This window comes from Salmo salar, chromosome ssa10 (genome assembly GCF_905237065.1).
Source record: "Salmo salar chromosome ssa10, Ssal_v3.1, whole genome shotgun sequence".
Classification (NCBI taxonomy): domain Eukaryota; kingdom Metazoa; phylum Chordata; class Actinopteri; order Salmoniformes; family Salmonidae; genus Salmo; species Salmo salar.
In genome coordinates this window covers 116,773,042-116,791,792 of record NC_059451.1, presented here as the reverse complement: position 1 = coordinate 116,791,792, position 18,751 = coordinate 116,773,042, and the positions used below count along the sequence as shown (strand labels likewise).

Sequence of the window (18,751 nt, the reverse complement as noted above, 5' to 3'; positions counted from 1 at the left end):
GCAAAAATAAACTTCTACAACAAAAACGTGTATTAAATCCAAAACAAACAAAACAACAACAGGTAACGTTAAAATGCATTAATATCGTGATAACTAGGTTTAATTGGTTTAGCCAACAATTCAAGATAGCAAAAATAATGCTGACGTTTTATTCATTCAGGTCAGGATTTGATCAACATCAGGAACATAAGCATTTCGCTACACCCGCAAAAAAAACATCTTCTAAATATGTGTATGTGACACATTTGATTTGATCAGCTCACACACACACACACACACACACACACACACACACACATCGTCCCCTGTGAAAGAACAAAACACAACACACACCAGCCAGTGGCACGTTAACGTTAGCTAGGCTAGCTAGTTAACGTCTTCGTTACCGTTTGGTTTGGGTAAAACTAACAATAGCTAGGTTATCAATATACTTCCTATGCAATTATTAAGTGAGTGCATTAGCTACCTACCGCATAGTAGAAAAGCATCATGCCTCACTCAAGCTTGTTGCCTGCCACAGCATCATCCGCAGCGTGTTGTTTCAGGTGAAGACAGCGGAGAGGAAAATACACGGTTTACTGTACACGGTCACCGTGACAACTAAATCCCACACATTCTTCTACTTGTTAGTGGAAATATACAATATTTTCTTAGGACGAACGGCTACACTGTATCACATGTATACCAATCAATCAGTATGTTACATAAAAACAACAGGTATCAAATTGTTGTTAATGTATACAAATGCCTCATTAAAAATGTATTGAACCCCGCACCGAAAATCCTCCTGAATGAGTCGCACTAACTTTAAAAAAAAACTGATATGTGAAGAAAAGCATTCTGTTAAATTCCAATATTATTTATGGTTGTTGAAAATTCATTATTTCTGTTTCTTTTTTATTAAGAAGGTGTTGGGTGTCATCTCATGTTAAACATGTATTGTGGTGACAACAAATGACTAATTATCTGGCAGTAGTAATTTGATAGGAGGACCACAATGGAAATAAGTCCAAGCCTTTGTGAGTTATCTTCAATGATTTTACTCATGTACATCTATGTCTTTGTCAAGTTTTATGTGTGCTTGTTTTTTTTTTAAATGGTCGAATTAATCAAGTGAACTAAACGAGTCCTGGGGAGGTTGTCCACCCAAAACCACCATTGTTGCAGAATAGTATGCCTTCACAGTATATATTTCTACTGGTGGGCAGGCCTATAGCGATGATTCCCTTTCCCAAAACATACTTTCATTAAGTTATTTGCTGGAGTTGTGGTCAATTCTCAAACACACTATAAAAATGAGCCTCATGGCCAGCCAGTGATATAGGCCTACTTGAAACTGTCAGAGAACCAGGAGGATAGTGTCAGGTATCAATGAGGGTAAAGAGATAAGGTCAATTACTACAGACAAAGAAGGGTAACGTTAGAATTCTCATACCATCATCATTATCTTCATTTATCTCTTACATTCATTATCTCTTGTGGTGTGAGGCCTTCCTGTTCATCAGACACTGCTACACTCACGGTGTTCATTTGGTAATGGTCTGTAATGGCCTGCCAGGTGACAGGGAAGAGGTGGTTGTTATCAGGGGTCCTGAGCCAAGAGAAGATAAAGAGACTTTGACACACGCACGCCACACCTGTGTTGTATGTAACTTGCACCACTCTAAATGATTGATTGGTTGATGTTATTCATTTTATTTGTAACATGATCAACCTCTTCTAGGAACACTAAACCCAGGGTTGGAGACATATATTTCCAGGTATTTACTTGTACAGCACCTGGTAAAATGCTTATTACAAAGTTATAGCCTATGAATTAGGCTACTTGTCATTTTGTTTCGTTTAGAGTTACAACCATTAACATTATAGTATGGACCCAAACTAAATTGCTTCACGATGAAGTGAAACGGAACAATTCTGTTAGGATCCAGACTATAGATACATCCTGGAGGATCAGAAGAAGCCTGTTGCCATGAGCTCATCACTCCATGTGTTCCATGAGTTCCATAAAAGCCACTAGAATGTGCGTCTGTTTATTTATAGGTGTCGCTAAAGTTCCCTAGCAGTGGTTTGCTTTCTGAGCTGGTTTCAGTTACAACCTACTGCTCTGGAAAATGTATCTCTCTCTCTCTCTCACACACACACACACACACACACACACACACACACACACACACACACACACACACACACACACACACACAGAGGACTCTATGTGACATACTATAACATGAGATCTATAGGTGGGATTTCATAAGACTTTCTGTGCCCGATATTCTAAGATAAGATGATGGTAACTGATGTCATGTAATAGACATGACAGTAGACGCATGTATAGGTGGTGTTACTATGCAGACTGCATGCATGGCAAGAAATAGTGTTGCCAGACAACAGTACACTTACAAAAAAGTGTGCAATTAACCGACTGTTTGCAAGTGGAGAAACTAGACATATATAAATAATTGAACCAACATGGTGGAAGCCACAGGCATAGGTGCTACTCAGACTGTGGCAATGTTATAAAAGGTCAATCGTGACCTGGATGTTAACCCTTGACCACATTCATTACACAGGCCAGCTTGTGACACCCATGGTTGTGTCCACTGATTTCAGTAGATTTTGAATTGGATTGTATCTTCTATTTTTATTGTTTAGAATAAGGGAATGTAGAGTACAGCAGAGCACAGAGTAAATGTCGGTGCTACACGAGGACAATATTGTCTATTCAGTATACAGTGCATTCGGAAAGTATTCAGACCCCTAGACTTTATCCCCCCCAAAAATGACCTTACAGCCTTATTCCAAAATGGATAAAATAGTTTTTTTCCCTCATCAATCTACAAACAATACCCCATAATAACAATGCAAAAAAGTTAATACATTTTTTTAATTGCAAATGTATTACAAATAAAAACTTCAAATATCACATTTACATAAGAATTCAGACCCTTTCCTCAGTACTTTGTTGAAACACCTTTGGCAGCGATTACAGCCTCGAGTCTTCTTGGGTAAGACGCTTACAAGCTTGGCACACATGTATTTGTGGAGTTTCTCCCATTCTTCTCTACAGATCCTCTCAAGCTCTGTCAGGTTGGATGGGGAGCGTCGCTGCACAGCTATTTTCAGGTCTCTCTAGAGATGTTCGATTGGGTTTCAGTCAACGCACTGGCTGGGCCACTCAAGGACATTCAGAGACTTGTCCCGAAGCCACTCCTGCGTTGTCTTGGCTGTGTGCTTAGGGTCGATGTCCTGTTGGAAGGTGAACCTTTGCCCCAGTCTGAGGTCCTGAGTGCTCTGGAGCAGGTTTTCATCAAGGATCTCTATTTCCTTTGCTCCATTCATCTTTCTCTCGATCCTGACTAGTCTCCAAGTACCTGCCGCTGAAAAACATCCCCACAGCATGATGCTGCCACCACCATGCTTCACCGTAGGGGTGGTGCCAGGTTTCCTCCAGACGTGACGCTTGGCATTCAGGCCAAATAGTTCAATCTTGGTTTCATCAGACCAGAGAATCTTGTTTCTCATGGTCTGAGAGTCCTTTAGGTGCCTTTTGGCAAACTCCAAGCCGGCTGTTATGTGCCTTTTACTGAGGAGTGGCTTCCGTCTGGCCACTCTACCAAAAAGGCCTGATTGGTAGACTGCTGCAGAGATGGTTGCCCTTCTGGAAGGTTCTCCCATCTCCACAGAGGAACTCTTTCAGAGTGACCATCGGCTTCTTGGTCACCTCCCTGACCAAGGCCCTTCTTGCCCGATTGCTCAGTTTGGCCTGGCGGCCAGCTCTAGGAAGAGTCTTGGTGGTTCCAAACTTCTTCCATTTAAGAATGATGGAGGCCACTGTGTTCTTGGGGACCTTCAATGCTGCAGACATGTTTTGGTACTGTTCCCCAGATCTGTGCCTCAACACAATCCTGTCTCGGAGCTCTACGGACAATTCCTCCAACCTCATGGCTTGGTCTTTGCTCTGACATGCACTGTCAACTGTGGAACCTTATATTTAACCTTTATTTAATTAGGCAAGTCATTTAAGAACACATTCTTATTTACAATGACAGCCTACCCCGGCCAAACCCTCCCCTAACCCGGACGATGCTGGGCCCTATGGGACTCCCGATCATGGCCGGTTGTGATACAGCCCGGGATTGAACCCGGGCGTGTAGTTACACCTCTAGCACTGCAGTGCCTTAGACCGCTGCACCACTCGGGAGGCCCTTAAATGTTCGATTGGGTTTTATAAACAGGTGTGTGCCTTTCCAAATCATGTCCAATCAATTTAATTTACCACAAGTAGACTCCAATCAAGTTGTAGAAACATCTTAAGGATGATCAATGGAAACAGGATGCACCTAAGCTCAATTTCAAGTCTCATAGCAAAGGGTCTGAATACTTAAGTAAATAAGGTATTTCTGTTTTTTATTTTATTAATTTGCAAACCTCTCTAAAAACCTGTTTTCGCGTTGTCATTATGAGGTATTGTGTGTAGATTGATGAGGAATAACAATTATTTAATACATTTCAGAATAAGGCTGTAACATAACAAAATGTGGAAGAAGTTGAGGTGTCTGAATACTTTCCGAATGCTCTGTAAGTTCTTCTGTGGCTTACTAACGATACAGTTACTCTGGAGTCACATCAGCCACATAGTGGAATAAAGTACATCCCGCCTACCATAGTTACTTGAGATCAAGTACTTATAGTACATTACTGAACCATCCAGATGAGATGGGCTTGCTCGCCGATCATGATCCATAAAAGTTAATTAAAGTGACACAACCAAAATGTCCTTTACGACATTATACGTTTTCAGTTTCTTAAAAACGGAACTATATGCAAGGGGTGCAACTTTGGATTTAGAAGTGGGTGGGTAAGCAAAACTGCCCACCGTCATCAAGCTAGGTAAGTGATTGATAAAACTAGATCAAAGGTAACTCAATAATCAATATTGTGCTGCACCTTTAACCAATAGCCTAACAAATCTAACAATACTTAAAACTGTGTTTATTAAGACATCCTCTATTTCAAATTTCAGCCAGACCTTGCAGCCTAGTCAATACCACAACTCTCTCCCCCCCAAAATTTCCCCCAACTTTTTATTTGTTTTTAATCACAAGGGAAAAGTTTGAAAACAGAAGTAAATTTGCTTACCGCCCCAATAGATCCACAGACGATGCAGTCGCCATCACACTGCACACTGCCCTATCCCATCTGGACAAGAGGAATGTAAGAATGCTGTTCATTGACTATAGCTCAGCCTTCAACACCATAGTACCCTCCAAGCTCATCATCAAGCTCGGGGAACTGGGTCTGAACCCTGTCCTGTGCAACTGGGTGCTGGACTTCCTTATGGGCAACCCCAAAGTGGTGAAGGTAGGAAACAACACCTCCACTTTATTCATCCACAACACAGGGGCCCCACAAGGATGCGTGCTCAGCCGCCTCCTGTAATCCCTGTTCACCCATGACTGCGTGGCCACACACACCTCCAACTCAATCATAAAGTTTGCAGATGACACAACTATAGTAGTGTCACGTCCTGACCAGTAAAGGGGCTGTTTGTTATTGTAGTTTGGTCAGGGCGTGGCAGGGAGTGTTTGTTTAGGGTGTTTCGGGGTTGTTTGGGTTATGTTCTATTTCTATGTTATTTCTAGTTGGTCTATTTCTATGTGGTGTTTTTTGGGTTGACCTTCAATTGGAGGCACCTGCTTCTCGTTGCCTCTGATTGAAGGTCCTATTTATAGGGGTGTTTGTTCTATGGGGGTTTGTGGGTAGTTGTTTCCTGTTTAGTGTTTGTTGCACCTGACAGGACTGTTTGGAGTCGTTTGTTTTGTATACGTGTTTAGTTTGTTTTTCCTTCTTCAAAATAAAAAAAGAAGATGAGTATACATTTTCACGCTGCATTTTGGTCCACTCCTTACGACAATCATGACAGAACTACCCACCACAAACGGACCAAGCAGCGGAGGAAGGAGCAGCAGGAGGAATATAAGGATTCATGGACATTGGAGGAGATCCTGGACGGGGCAGGACCATGGCACCAGGCTGGGGAGTACCAGCGCCCTAAGGAGGAGCTGGAGGCAGCCAAGGCAGAAAGGCGCCATTACGAGGCGTTATACGCGCCGATTGGCAAGTGCGAGAGGCAGCCCCAAGAAACATTTTTTGGGGGGCACACGGGGAGAGTGGCTAGGTCAGGTAATAGACCTAAGCCAACTCCCCGTGCTTATTATGGGGAGCAACGGATCATGAGAGCACCGGTGTATGCGGAAGTGCGCACGATATCGCCCATGCGCACGCACAGTCCGGTGCGAGTGATCCCAGCCCCTCGCAAGTGCCGTGCTAGAGTGGGCATCCAGCCGGGTAGGAGTATGCCTGCACAGCACATCTGGCCACCAGTGCGCCTCCTAGGCCCAGGCTACCCTACGCTTGCTCTACGCACGGCAGCCATCAGGCCTCTGCACAGCCCAGTTCGCCCTGTGCCAGCACTCCGCTCGTGCAGGGCTACTGTTACCATCCAGCCAGGACGCGTTGAGCAGGCGGTGCGCTCCAGACCGCCGGTGCCTACTCATGACCCAGTGTATCCAGTTCCCGCTCCTCGCACTAGCCTTGAGGTGCGTGTTTCCAGTCTGGCGCCTCCAAAGCCAGCACCACGCACCAGGCCTCCAGTGCATCAGCCCAGTCCAGTACGTCCTGTTCCCGCTCCTCGCACTAGCCTTGGGGTGCGTGTCTCCAGTATTCATTTTCCCACTGCATTTTGGTCCACTCCTTACGACAATCGTGACAAATAGGCCTGATTACCAACAATGACGAGACAGCCCTACAGGGAGGAGGTGAGGGTCCTGGGGGATTGGTGCCAGGAAAATAACCTCTACTTCAACGTCAACAAAACAAAGGAGCTGATCGTGGACTTCAGGAAAAAGCAGAGGGAGCATGCCCCTATCCACATTGACAGGACCGCAGTGGAGAAGGTAGAAAGCTTCAAGTTCCTCGGAGTACACATCGCTGACGATCTGAAATGGTCCACCAACACAGACAGTGGGGTGAAGAAGGTGCAACAGCACCTCTTCTACCTCAGGAGGCTGAAGAAATTTGGCTTGGCCCATAGACACTCACAAACTTTTACAGATACACAATTAAGAACATCCTGTCAGACTGTATCACCGCCTGGTACGGCAACTGCACCGCCTGCAAATTTTCTGGGTGGCCATTTGATTAGCTGATCAGGAGTCTTATGGCTTGGGGGTAGAAGCTGTTTAGAAGCCTCTTGGACCTAGACTTGGTCCTCCGGTACCGCTTGCTGTGCAGTAGCAGATAGAACCATATATGACTAGGGTGGCTGGAGTCTTTGACGATTTCTATCGCCTTCTTCTGACACTGCCTGGTATTTAGGTCCTGGATGGCAGGTAGTTTGGCCCCGGTGATGTACTAGGCCATACGCACTACCCTCTGTAGTGCCTTGCGGTCGAAGGCCGAGCAGTTGTCATACCAGGCAGTGATGCAACCCGACCTTTATTTAACCAGGTAAGCTAGTTGAGAACAAGTTCTCATTTACAACTGCGACCTGGCCAAGATAAAGCAAAGCAGTGCAACAGAAACAACAACACAGAGTTACATGGAATAAACAAGCGTACAGTCAACACAATAGAAAAAAAAGAAAGTCTATATACAGTGTGTGCAAATGGCATGAGGAGGTATGGCAATAAATAGGCCATAGTAGCAAAGTAATTACAATTTAGCAGATTAACACTGGAGTGATAGATGAGCAGATGATGATGAGCAGATGATGGTGTGTAAGTAGTGATACTGGTGTGCAAAAGAGCAGCAAAGTTAAAAAAAACAATATGGGGATGAGGTAGGTAGATTGGGTGGGCTATTTACAGATGGACTATGTACAGCTGCAGCGATCGGTTAGCTGCTCAGATAGCTGATGTTTAAAGTTAGTGAGGGAAATGTAAGTCTCCAGCTTCAGCGATTTTTGCAATTCGTTCCAGTTACTGGCAGCAGAGAACTGGAAGGAAAGGCGGCCAAAGCAGGTGTTGGCTTTGGGGATGACCAGTGAGATATACCTGCTGGAGTGCGTGCTACGGGTGGGTGTTGTTATCGTGACCAGTGAGCTGAGATAAGGCGGAGCTTTACCTAGCATAGACTTGTAGATGACCTGGAGCCAGTGGGTCTGGCGACGAATATGTAGCGAGGGCCAGCCGACTAGAGCATACAGGTCGCAGTGGTGGGTGGTATAAGGCGCTTTGGTAACAAAACAAATGGCACTGTGATAGACTGCATCCAATTTGCTGAGTAGAGAATTGGAAGCTATTTTGTAGATGACATCACCGAAGTCGAGGATCAGTAGGATAGTCAGTTTTACTAGGGTAAGTTAGGCGGCGTGAGTGAAGGAGGCTTTGTTGCGAAATAGAAAGCCGATTCTAGATTGGAGATGTTTGATATGAGTCTGGAAGGAGAGTTTACAGTCTAGCCAGACACCTAGGCATTTGTAGTTGTCCACGTATTCTAGGTCAGAACCATCCAGAGTAGTGATGCTAGTCGGGCGGGCGGGTGCGGGCAGCGAACGGTTGAAAAGTATGCATTTGGTTTTGCTAGCGTTTAAGAGCAGTTGGAGGCCACGGAAGGAGTGTTGTATGGCATTGAAGCTCGTTTGGAGGTTAGTTAACACAGTGTCCAAAGAAGGGCCAGATGTATACAGAATGGTGTCGTCTGCGTAGAGGTGGATCAGGGAATCACCCGCAGCAAGAGCGACATCGTTGATATATACAGAGAAAAGAGTCGGCCGGAGAATTGAACCCTGTGGTACCCCCATAGAGACTGCCAGAGGTCCGGACAACAGGCCCTCCGATTTGACACACTTAACTCTATCTGCGAAGTAGTTGGTGAACCAGGCGAGGCAGTCATTTGAGAAACCAAGGCTATTGAGTCTGCCAATAAGAATGTGGTGATTGACAGAGTCGAAAGCCTTGACCAGGTCGATGAAGACGGCTGCACAGTACTGTCTTTTATCGATGGCAGTTATGATATCGTTTAGGACCTTGAGTGTGGCTGAGGTGCACCCGTGATCAGCTCGGAAACCGGATTGCACAGCGGAGAATGTACGGTGGGATTCGAAATGGTCAGTGATCTGTTTATTAAGTTGTCTTTCAAAGACTTTAGAAAGGCAGGGCAGGATGGATATAGGTCTGTAACAGTTTGGGTCTATAGTGTCACCCCCTTTGAAGAGGGGGATGACCGCGACAGCTTTCCAATCTTTAGGGATCTCGGACTAAATGAAAGAGAGGTTGAACAGACTGGTAATAGGGGTTGCAACAATGGCGGCGGATAATTTTTGAAAGAGAGGGTCCAGATTGTCTAGCCCAGCTGATTTGTACGAGTCCAGGTTTTGCAGCTCTTTCAGAACATCTGCGATCTGGATTTGAGTGAAGAGGAAGCTGGGGAGGCTCAGGCAAGTAGCTGAGAGGGGTGCGGAGCTGTTGGCCGGGGTTGGGGTAGCCAGGAGGAAAGCATGGCCAGCCGTAGAGAAATGCTTATTGAAATGTTCAATTATCATGGATTTATCGGTGACTGTGTCGCCTAGCCTCAGTGGAGAGGGCAGGTGGGAGGAGGTGCTCTTGTTCTCCATGGACTTTACAGTGTCCCAAAACTTTTGGGAGTCAGAGCTACAGGATGCAAATTTCTGTTTGAAAAAGCTAGCCTTTGCTTTCCTGACTGACTGTGTGTATTGGTTCCTGACTTCCCTGAACAGTTGCATATCGCGGGGACTATTCCATGCTATTGCAGTCCGCCACAGGATGTTTTTGTGCTGGTCAAGGGCAGTCAGGTCTGGAGTGAACCATCTGTTCTTAGTTATACATTTTTTGAAAGGGGCATGCTTATTTAAGATGGTGAGGAAATTACTTTTCATCACATTCCCACTGGGAATGTGATGAAAGAAATAAAAGCTGAAATAAATCATTCTCTCTACTATTATTCTGACATTTCACATTCTTAAAATAAAGTGGTGACCCTAACTGACCTAAAAACAAGGAATTTTTACTAGGATTAAATGTCAGGAATTGTGAAAAAAGGAGTTTAAATGTATTTGGCTAAGGTGTATGTAAACTTCCGACTGCAACTGTTTATACTGTATTATATTCTAATGTACACTGCTCAAAAAAATAAAGGGAACACTAAAATAACACATCCTAGATCTGAATGAATGAAATAATCTTATTAAATACTTTTTTCTTTACATAGTTGAATGTGCTGACAACAAAATCACACAAAAATAATCAATGGAAATCCAATTTATCAACCCATGGAGGTCTGGATTTGGAGTCACACTCAAAATGAAAGTGGAAAACCACACTACAGGCTGATCCAACTTTGATGTAATGTCCTTAAAACAAGTCAAAATGAGGCTCAGTAGTGTGTGTGGCCTCCACGTGCCTGTATGACCTCCCTACAACGCCTGGGCATGCTCCTGATGAGGTGGCGGATGGTCTCCTGAGGGATCTCCTCCCAGACCTGGAATAAAGCATCCGCCAACTCCTGGACAGTCTGTGGTGCAATGTTGCGTTGGTGGATGGAGCGAGACATGATGTCCCAGATGTGCTCAATTGGATTCAGGTCTGGGGAACGGGCGGGCCAGTCCATAGCATCAATGCCTTCCTCTTGCAGGAACTGCTGACACACTCCAGCCACATGAGGTCTAGCATTGTCTTGCATTAGGAGGAACCCAGGGCCAACCGCACCAGCATATGGTCTCACAAGGGGTCTGAGGATCTCATCTCGGTACCTAATGGCAGTCAGGCTACCTCTGGCGAGCACATGGAGGGCTGTGCGGCCCCCCAAAGAAATGCCACCCCACACCATGACTGACCCACCGCCAAACCGGTCATGCTGGAGGATGTTGCAGGCAGCAGAACGTTCTCCACGGCGTCTCCAGACTCTGTCACGTCTGTCACGTGCTCAGTGTGAACCTGCTTTCATCTGTGAAGAGCACAGGGCGCCAGTGGCGAATTTGCCAATCTTGGTGTTCTCTGGCAAATGCCAAACGTCCTGCACGGTGTTGGGCTGTAAGCACAACCCCCACCTGTGGACGTCGGGCCCTCATACCACCCTCATGGAGTCTGTTTCTGACCGTTTGAGCAGACACATGCACATTTGTGGCTTGCTGGAGGTCATTTTGCAGGGCTCTGGCAGTGCTCCTCCTGCTCCTCGTTGCACAAAGGCGGAGGTAGCGGTCCTGCTGCTGGGTTGTTGCCCTCCTACGGCCTCCTCCACGTCTCCTGATGTACTGGCCTGTCTCCTGGTAGTGCCTCCATGCTCTGGACACTATGCTGACAGACACAGCAAACCTTCTTGCCACAGCTCGCATTGATGTGCCATCCTGGATGAGCTGCACTACCTGAGCCACTTGTGTGGGTTGTAGACTCCGTCTCATTCTACCACTAGAGTGAAAGCACCGCCAGCATTCAAAAGTGACCAAAACATCAGCCAGGAAGCATAGGAACTGAGAAGTGGTCTGTGGTCACCACCTGCAGAACCACTCCTTTATTGGGGGTGTCTTGCTAATTGCCTATAATTTCCACCTGTTGTCTATTCCATTTGCACAACAGCATGTGAAATTTATTGTCAATCAGTGTTGCTTCCTAAGTGGACAGTTTGATTTCACAGAAGTGTGATTGACTTGGAGTTACATTGTGTTGTTTAAGTGTTCCTTTTATTTTTTTGAGCAGTATATTTTAGTCAATGCCACTCCAACATTGCTCGTTCTAATATTTCTATATTTCTTAATTCCATTATTTTACTTTTAGATTTGTGTGTATTGTTGTGAGTTGTTAGATATTACTGCACTGTCGGAGCTAGGAACACAAGCATTTCGCTACACCCGCAATAACATCTGCTAAATATGTGTATGTCACCAATAAAATTTGATTTGTGTACTGATGGTGCACCATGACAGTGAAGCCTGTAGAGCTGTTTAACACTGTGTCAGTGTGAAAAGTAGGGAATTAGCTAGGAAAACGGACAAATCAAGAACATTACATTGCTATACTGATTCTAATAAAAACTCACAATGCACAAAAAAACCATCTGAATTATCGCTTAATTTGGCCTCTGGTTTAATCGTTTGATTCAGGTGTAGTGTGAATGAGGCAAAAAGAATACCTACTTTTGGCCAGCTCTCTCTCAAACGGTACACCAACTGACGAAAGCTAGCTAAGTTAATTTACTTCTGCTGAAACAGGACAAAAAGGCTACAAACAACAGCTGTTAGATAGTAATAATGGCCACTTCATATCATTATCTGACAGATAGCTACAAGCTGGAGCTGAACTGGTTGTGGTAGCTACTAGCTAGCTAATTCATTCACCTCAGTCAAGAGGGGATGAAACATTAGCTAACGTTACATGTAAGTTACACTACTAGCTCAGCACTGGGAATAAACACTAGTTTCTTTTTTTTCTGTTAAGTTAAACAGCAGTTACCTTACCAGCTACATCAGTCATCTAAAGTGTAGCCAGTTTCTGCTCTGCTTGCTTTTACAACTTGGAGAATGAGCGCAACACATACAGACTGACAGCAGCTGCCTCAGTTCAACTCTCCTGTGCTGGTCCAGCCAATCTTTCAGAAGCTTTGCCTTCACACAGCCTGTCCGACCACTCTGAGACATCCGCATGGTCCTAAAGCACATCAATGCCATTTTTGGTATCACAGTGCAATGATAAAACTGGGGGGACCAAAACTGCAATTTCAGAATGTGTGTGTGGGGGGGGGTCATAACGCCCCCGTCCCCAGTGAAAGTTGCGCCCCTGCTATATACTATACATAACATGAGTTATTACTCAAATAAAAATGAATGTTCCAGAAGAACATTGATGTCTTTCCCTGATTAACAACCGTGAAGAGGACAGCATCTCAGTCTTGGAACTGATCCCTCTATAGATGCCAGGCAGGGCTTGGATTCACACATGGGTTCAAATACCATTTGAAATCTTTCAAACACTTTAAGCGTTTGCTTTTGCCTGCCTGGAGTGTAAGTTCGTGCAGCGTTTGCAGTTTGGGAGTATTATGTTGGTCGATTAAAGCCAGGTAAGCTCAATCAAGCACAGAGAAAGTATGTTCAATTATTTCAAATACTCTTTGAACCCAGGTATGTTTGGATTGGAAGCTGCCGTCCGCCAATGCTGTCTACTAAAAAAAGGGCTTGATATGATCAAGCAGTGAAATCATTCTCGGACAGAGCATGAAGGGGAGCCGAGGAGATAGAATGTAGAATGCAGAAGAGGATATTCCCAGGAACCCACAGCCTTCCGGAACTGGAGTGTCGGGTTTCAAAGCCTCTTGCTCCATGCCTGGTTGGTTAGCTACGTATCTGCAAAAACATCGACATCAACTTCAGATGACGGCCTTCTAAAATGGATGCGTGGCAATCAAATCCTTGGGGGACACAGGGGGTGCCTCCTTCCCCACAGAGTAAGCCACTGGCTAGGAGAGACACCTTTGAGTGCAGAGCATTTGCTTTAGGGTGTTTGAGTGCCAGGTGGGCTGGGTTTGCACTTTTGGGACTTTTCCCATTGGTTCCATTGCATCCGCCAAACTCAGTCAAGCACAACTAAAGTATTTGAAATGACTGAATTCAGGTCAGGATGCCTGGCGGTGTCTCCGGCCCCTCTGATTACGTGCTCACATAGATACACGGGGGCTAATGGGGATAGCATATGAACATCTTATCGTTGATTAGGCCAACACTTTCATACTCCTAATGAGAAGGGATTGCACTCAGTCTTGGCATGTCATACATATTTATAATACACCAGGGAGACGAAGGACGAAGGAGGAAATGTTTGACAAGATATAGCCTACTGTAACTCATTTTATTTACTGCCATATCGTGAGATTTTATTCTAACGTTGTTGTGTGACGTTACTCTAAATTAACAATGTAGCTAAACCCTTAGGTCCCCCATAGGACCTTGCTCCTGACCTTACAAAATATGTTTGCTTATGAAACAGAGGTTATTCTCCTTTCACAAAATTAATACAATACACAATAATCTCACAATAGCTGGATATTCCCCACATCCTTAGATATCATTTGTATCTCACCTGCTGGCTGTGTATTGTGTGAGAATAGTCTAAATGACTAAACCCTTATGGTCTTGAGACAAAAGTTAAGACTGCTGTGTAAAAAGGAAACCTGTTTAAATAAGAAGCTTCAGAGACTTCCTACTTCATATCCAACAACATAGTAGGCACAAGAATGGGCTGTTGACTAGTGAGACTGACCTGCTACAAATCCGATATACAGTGGGGTCCGGAATTATTGACACCCTTGATAAAGATGAAAATAAATAAATAATTCAAATACTGAGCTATATTGTACGCTTAAGAACATTTGGAAATTAGATTATTTTATACTAATGCAATTAGTTCGTTTTCAGTGGGTTTCAAGTCTGGAGAATGAGATGGCCATTGCAAAATGTTGATTTTGTGGCCAATTAAAAAACAGAAATGTGGATTTTCATGTCTGCGTTGGGTTATTGTCTTGCTGGAAGATCCACTTGAGGATAAGTTTCAGTCTCCTGGCAGAAGCAACCAGGTTTTTGGATAAAATGTCCTGGTACTGGGTAAAGTTCATGATGCCGTTGACCTTAACAAGGGATCCCAGGACCAGTGGAAGCAAAATAGCCCCATAACGTCAAAGATCCACAGTATTTTACAGTTGGTATGGTATGGGGTTATTTTCTGCTCATGCATTCTCATTTTAACACCGAACCCAACACTGGTGTGCTTGGCCAAATAGCTATATTTTCCCATTTCATATGGCTTGTATTAATTTGTGGATGTTCGTCATCCATTTAGTACGATACACTACATGACCAAAAGTGACCAAAACATCTCATTCTAAAATCATGGGCATTAATATGAGGTTGGTCCCGTCTTCGCTGCTATAACAGCCTCCACTCTTCTGGGAAGGCTTTGGAACATTGCTGCTGGGACTTGCTTCCATTCAGCCACAAGAGCATTAGTGAGGTCGGGGGCACTGATGTTGGACGACTAGGCCTGGCTTGCAGTCGGCATTCCATTCGGGCAGGTAGCGTTCTCCTGGCATCCACCAAACCCAGATTCATCCGTCGGTCTGAGTGAAAAATGAAACATCACTTGGTTTAAATTATTTTAGTACGCATTCACCATCACATGTACTTGAAATACATTTTTAATGCTATTAAAATTGCAAAATGATTCCAATGGCTTGAGTAACATTTACATTTTTATGAAAGTGAGCACAATGATAGATATTAAGGCAATTTTGAATAAGACCTTAATTGAAACTGTAAAGCCTACGGACTTTGTTTCGATGTCTTTTGTCATTGGAGACTACCTGTGCTGGAGGACATCTGCAAGATGGTGCTGGCAGACTTAAATAATAAATTAATGTCAAATCAATTGCATTAAGTTGTTGTTCTTTTTGTTTGCTGTCACAGTTTACCATAAGGTCTACAACAAAAATACCCCAAAGAAATTTGTAACTAGTACTTAAGTAGTTTTCTCACCGGATACTTTTTTAGTCTTATTTGAGTAGTTTCTCAAGAGTGTAATTTACTCAAGTAAAAATAAGCATCTTATTTAGAGAGCTTTTATTGAAGTATAGATCTTCAGTACTCTACCCATCTGTGCAAATTATACATAGCCTAACTATAACATGTGGGCGAGCATCCACACTGGAGTTAAATGTATCATTCTACCGTAGGCCTACTTCTGTTAATCAACTAATGGTCCATATCAGCTCATCAACTCAGCCAGGGGGGGAAAAACTGTAGCATATTACCGTTTCTCACACCTTTCAATATGTGGCTAATAATATGATAGGCTACATTTTGTAGGCTATACATTAGCTTATTTGAATATAATCAAATTAACAAGGGGCCTATTGCAACCATCGATGGCACTAGATTATCGGCAGCTGGTGTCTCGTTAAACCATCAATATGCGCTAAATTCACCAGCACAGCTGATCTTAATTGCAACCATTATTGGTCACCTCATTACAGCTCCCTAAAAGATGTCAGGTTCCCTGTGGCTCAGTTGGTAGAGCATGGTGTTTGCAATGCCAGCGTTGTGGGTTCGATTCCCACGGGGGGCCAGTACAAAAAAAAAAATGTATGAAATGTATGCATTCACTACTGTAAGTCGCTCTGGATAAGAGCGTCTGCTAAATGACTAAAATGTCAGCGTTACTTTAATCAGAGATATGTATTTAATGGCGGGATGCTCATGTCTCCGCCCTAACAATGGGAGTCGTTGTCCCAAAGGCAGGCAGGCAGGAGTGCAGGCAAGAAGTTTAGCTCTTCATATTAAACCCATAGAAACTCATTTGGCTTATTCTGGAGAGATTGGTCGCTAAATCCGGAGAAATTATGGACCAAATTATGGACCATGTAAAAAAAACTTTTGGTCACTAAATGTAGCTAGAATGAAAAAGTAAAACCAGTTGGCTGGTATGCCCTCACCAGTGGCGGTTCTAGACCATTTCAACTGGGGGGGCCAAGCTGGGGCCAGTTACATTTACATTTACATTTTAGTCATTTAGCAGACGCTCTTATCCAGAGCGACTTACAGTAGTGAATGCATTTTTTTTCCGGTAACAGTTGTACTGTTAGAGGGGCCAGTTACTTTAGACGTTATTGTTGTCATCGTTTTCTTCACTGCATTGCAGGCATTAGCAGGCAAAAGACCATGTTCATAATCATCATCGTTGCCACTGTCTAATAACGGATGTAAAAAAAAGAACGATAGCAAAAATTTGTTATGTAAAAATTATTTCATACTCCAGATTTAGGGGGGGCCACAAGGGGGTCCAAAATTGTAGTCACAGGGGCACTGCCCCCCCCCCCCAGAACCGCTAGTGGCCCTCACTAATTGTTTGGTTCTGCCTGCTGTAGTGCTGTCCGGTTACAACATGATGTTGAGGACCATCAGTGTACTCCTGATAGTCACCACCACACAGACACAGCTGTTTCCATTTCAGGATGTTTATATCATTTTTGTAATCCAAATGATTTGGAATCTTATTGGTGTGGTTATTTCAATGCATGCACAACATTCAGACATTTGTGTTACTGTCGACAATAAAAAGTCCTCAGAAACATGGCGTCTTCTCCCTTCAGACGACAATATCGCTCTGACCTGAATGGGTGGGTGCAGTGTCCAGATGTGCATTTCCAAGCGCTCTGATTGGTTTGGAATGGCAGGGCTATGATGGGTGAGGGATAACTTAGGTAGGCTGAGCAGCCAAACTAACGGGACTTAAGGGAAACTGAAGAGGCTGTGAGGGGAAGTTGGGTAGAGAGGAGAGGAGCAAGACAGCCTTTTTTTACACTTCTTCTCTGCCTTAGTCCTGCTTGTAACCAAAGTATTTTGTTATCGGAACAACTTAGTCCTTTTTTAACAGACTAAGGGAAATGTATCTATTTGATAAGAATTATAAATAACTTGTTAACCATAGCAAATCTACTGTGACAATTTACCCGACACTTTGTATGAACGAAAACTAATGTTGGTCTAGCCTACTTGTCACGACCTGACCAATATAAGTTGTTATTTTCTATGGTAGAGTGGTCAGGGCGTGACAGGGGGTGTTTTTGTGTTTGTTCTATGTTCTGTATTTCTATGTTTGAGTTTCTAGTTTATCTATTTCTATGTTGAGGTTTATTGGGTTGACCTTCAATTGGAGGCAGCTGTTCCTCGTTGCCTCTAATTGAAGGTCATATTTAGTAGGGGTGTTTTTTCCTGTGGTTCGTGGGTAGTTATTTTCTCTTTTGTTCTTTGTACCTGACAGAACTGTTGTCGGTCGTTTTGTTGTTTTTGTATTTAGTGTTTCATTAAACGTAAATTATGAGCACTTCACACGCCGCGCCTTGGTCCCCTTTGTACGACCCGCGTTACACTACTGTTATTATTTTATTAGTTTCCTATTTATGTTATCCAACATTGTCTGGTATGATCATTTCTTATCAAGATCGGGGTAAAATATCCCTTGACTGTCCATTTGGTAATGTGACCCTAAATCAAGTCAATAGGGGGATTGAGTTATTTGTGCCAGAAGGGTGTACTCTGGAATCGAACCCATGATGACTCGGTATGTCTATATGTGCACACGGAAGGCAGAGGCTCTAACAGCTCTGAATATATTCATGCTTGTGCACTGTGTACATGTGAGCCCTGTGGAACCTGGCATCGACCTCTATGTTGCCTTCCATTCTTGGTGTGAATGACTTGAGGATATCCTGTTGACATGAGGGTCTCCTGCACCCGTATGTGTGTGTGTGTGTGTGCCCCACAGCAAACTGAATAATTTTTTCAGCACACCTATAGTAAACCACTACAGTTCCTTATTTACCGATTCACATCTGCCATATTTACTCTGGGAAAGAAGTGAGTCTTTCAGAGGCAAATGAGGTGACTGGTCATCAGTTAGGTCTATTTTCAGCTTCATCGCCGATGGGGAAAATGATGGAGAAATTCTTCAACTGGATTCCTAACAGTAATGATGAAAGCGGCATTCTTAGAACCCTTTTTTTTATTGTAACCCATTTATCATCCTGCAGTAAAGCCATTACTCAGACTGTTTGTTTACTGTTTGTTTCCGTGGAGACAGAAGCCCCCGATGCCTTGGCCTGACCTAGACGGTTGTTGGGTAACAGATTATAGCAGGCGGCACGACGTCCTTTTACACTGACATTTAACTCTGACATCCAACCCTGGGTC

General features: G+C 43.9%; 1 protein-coding gene across 3 annotated transcripts in view; it reads right to left on the bottom strand.

Moving 5' to 3' along the window:
* LOC106561672 (cytosolic carboxypeptidase 2) overlaps positions 1 to 648 on the bottom strand; it is a 37,337-nt gene extending 36,689 nt beyond the window's left edge. For 2 of the 3 annotated variants that reach the window (XM_014125854.2, XM_014125853.2), the window contains exon 1: positions 471 to 648. The gene's annotated coding sequence lies outside the window, so the exon portion shown is untranslated. The remainder of the gene's footprint in view (positions 1 to 470) is intronic. The other variant, XR_006757104.1, reaches the window with a different exon arrangement.
* Positions 649 to 18,751: the final 18,103 nt, after the last annotated feature.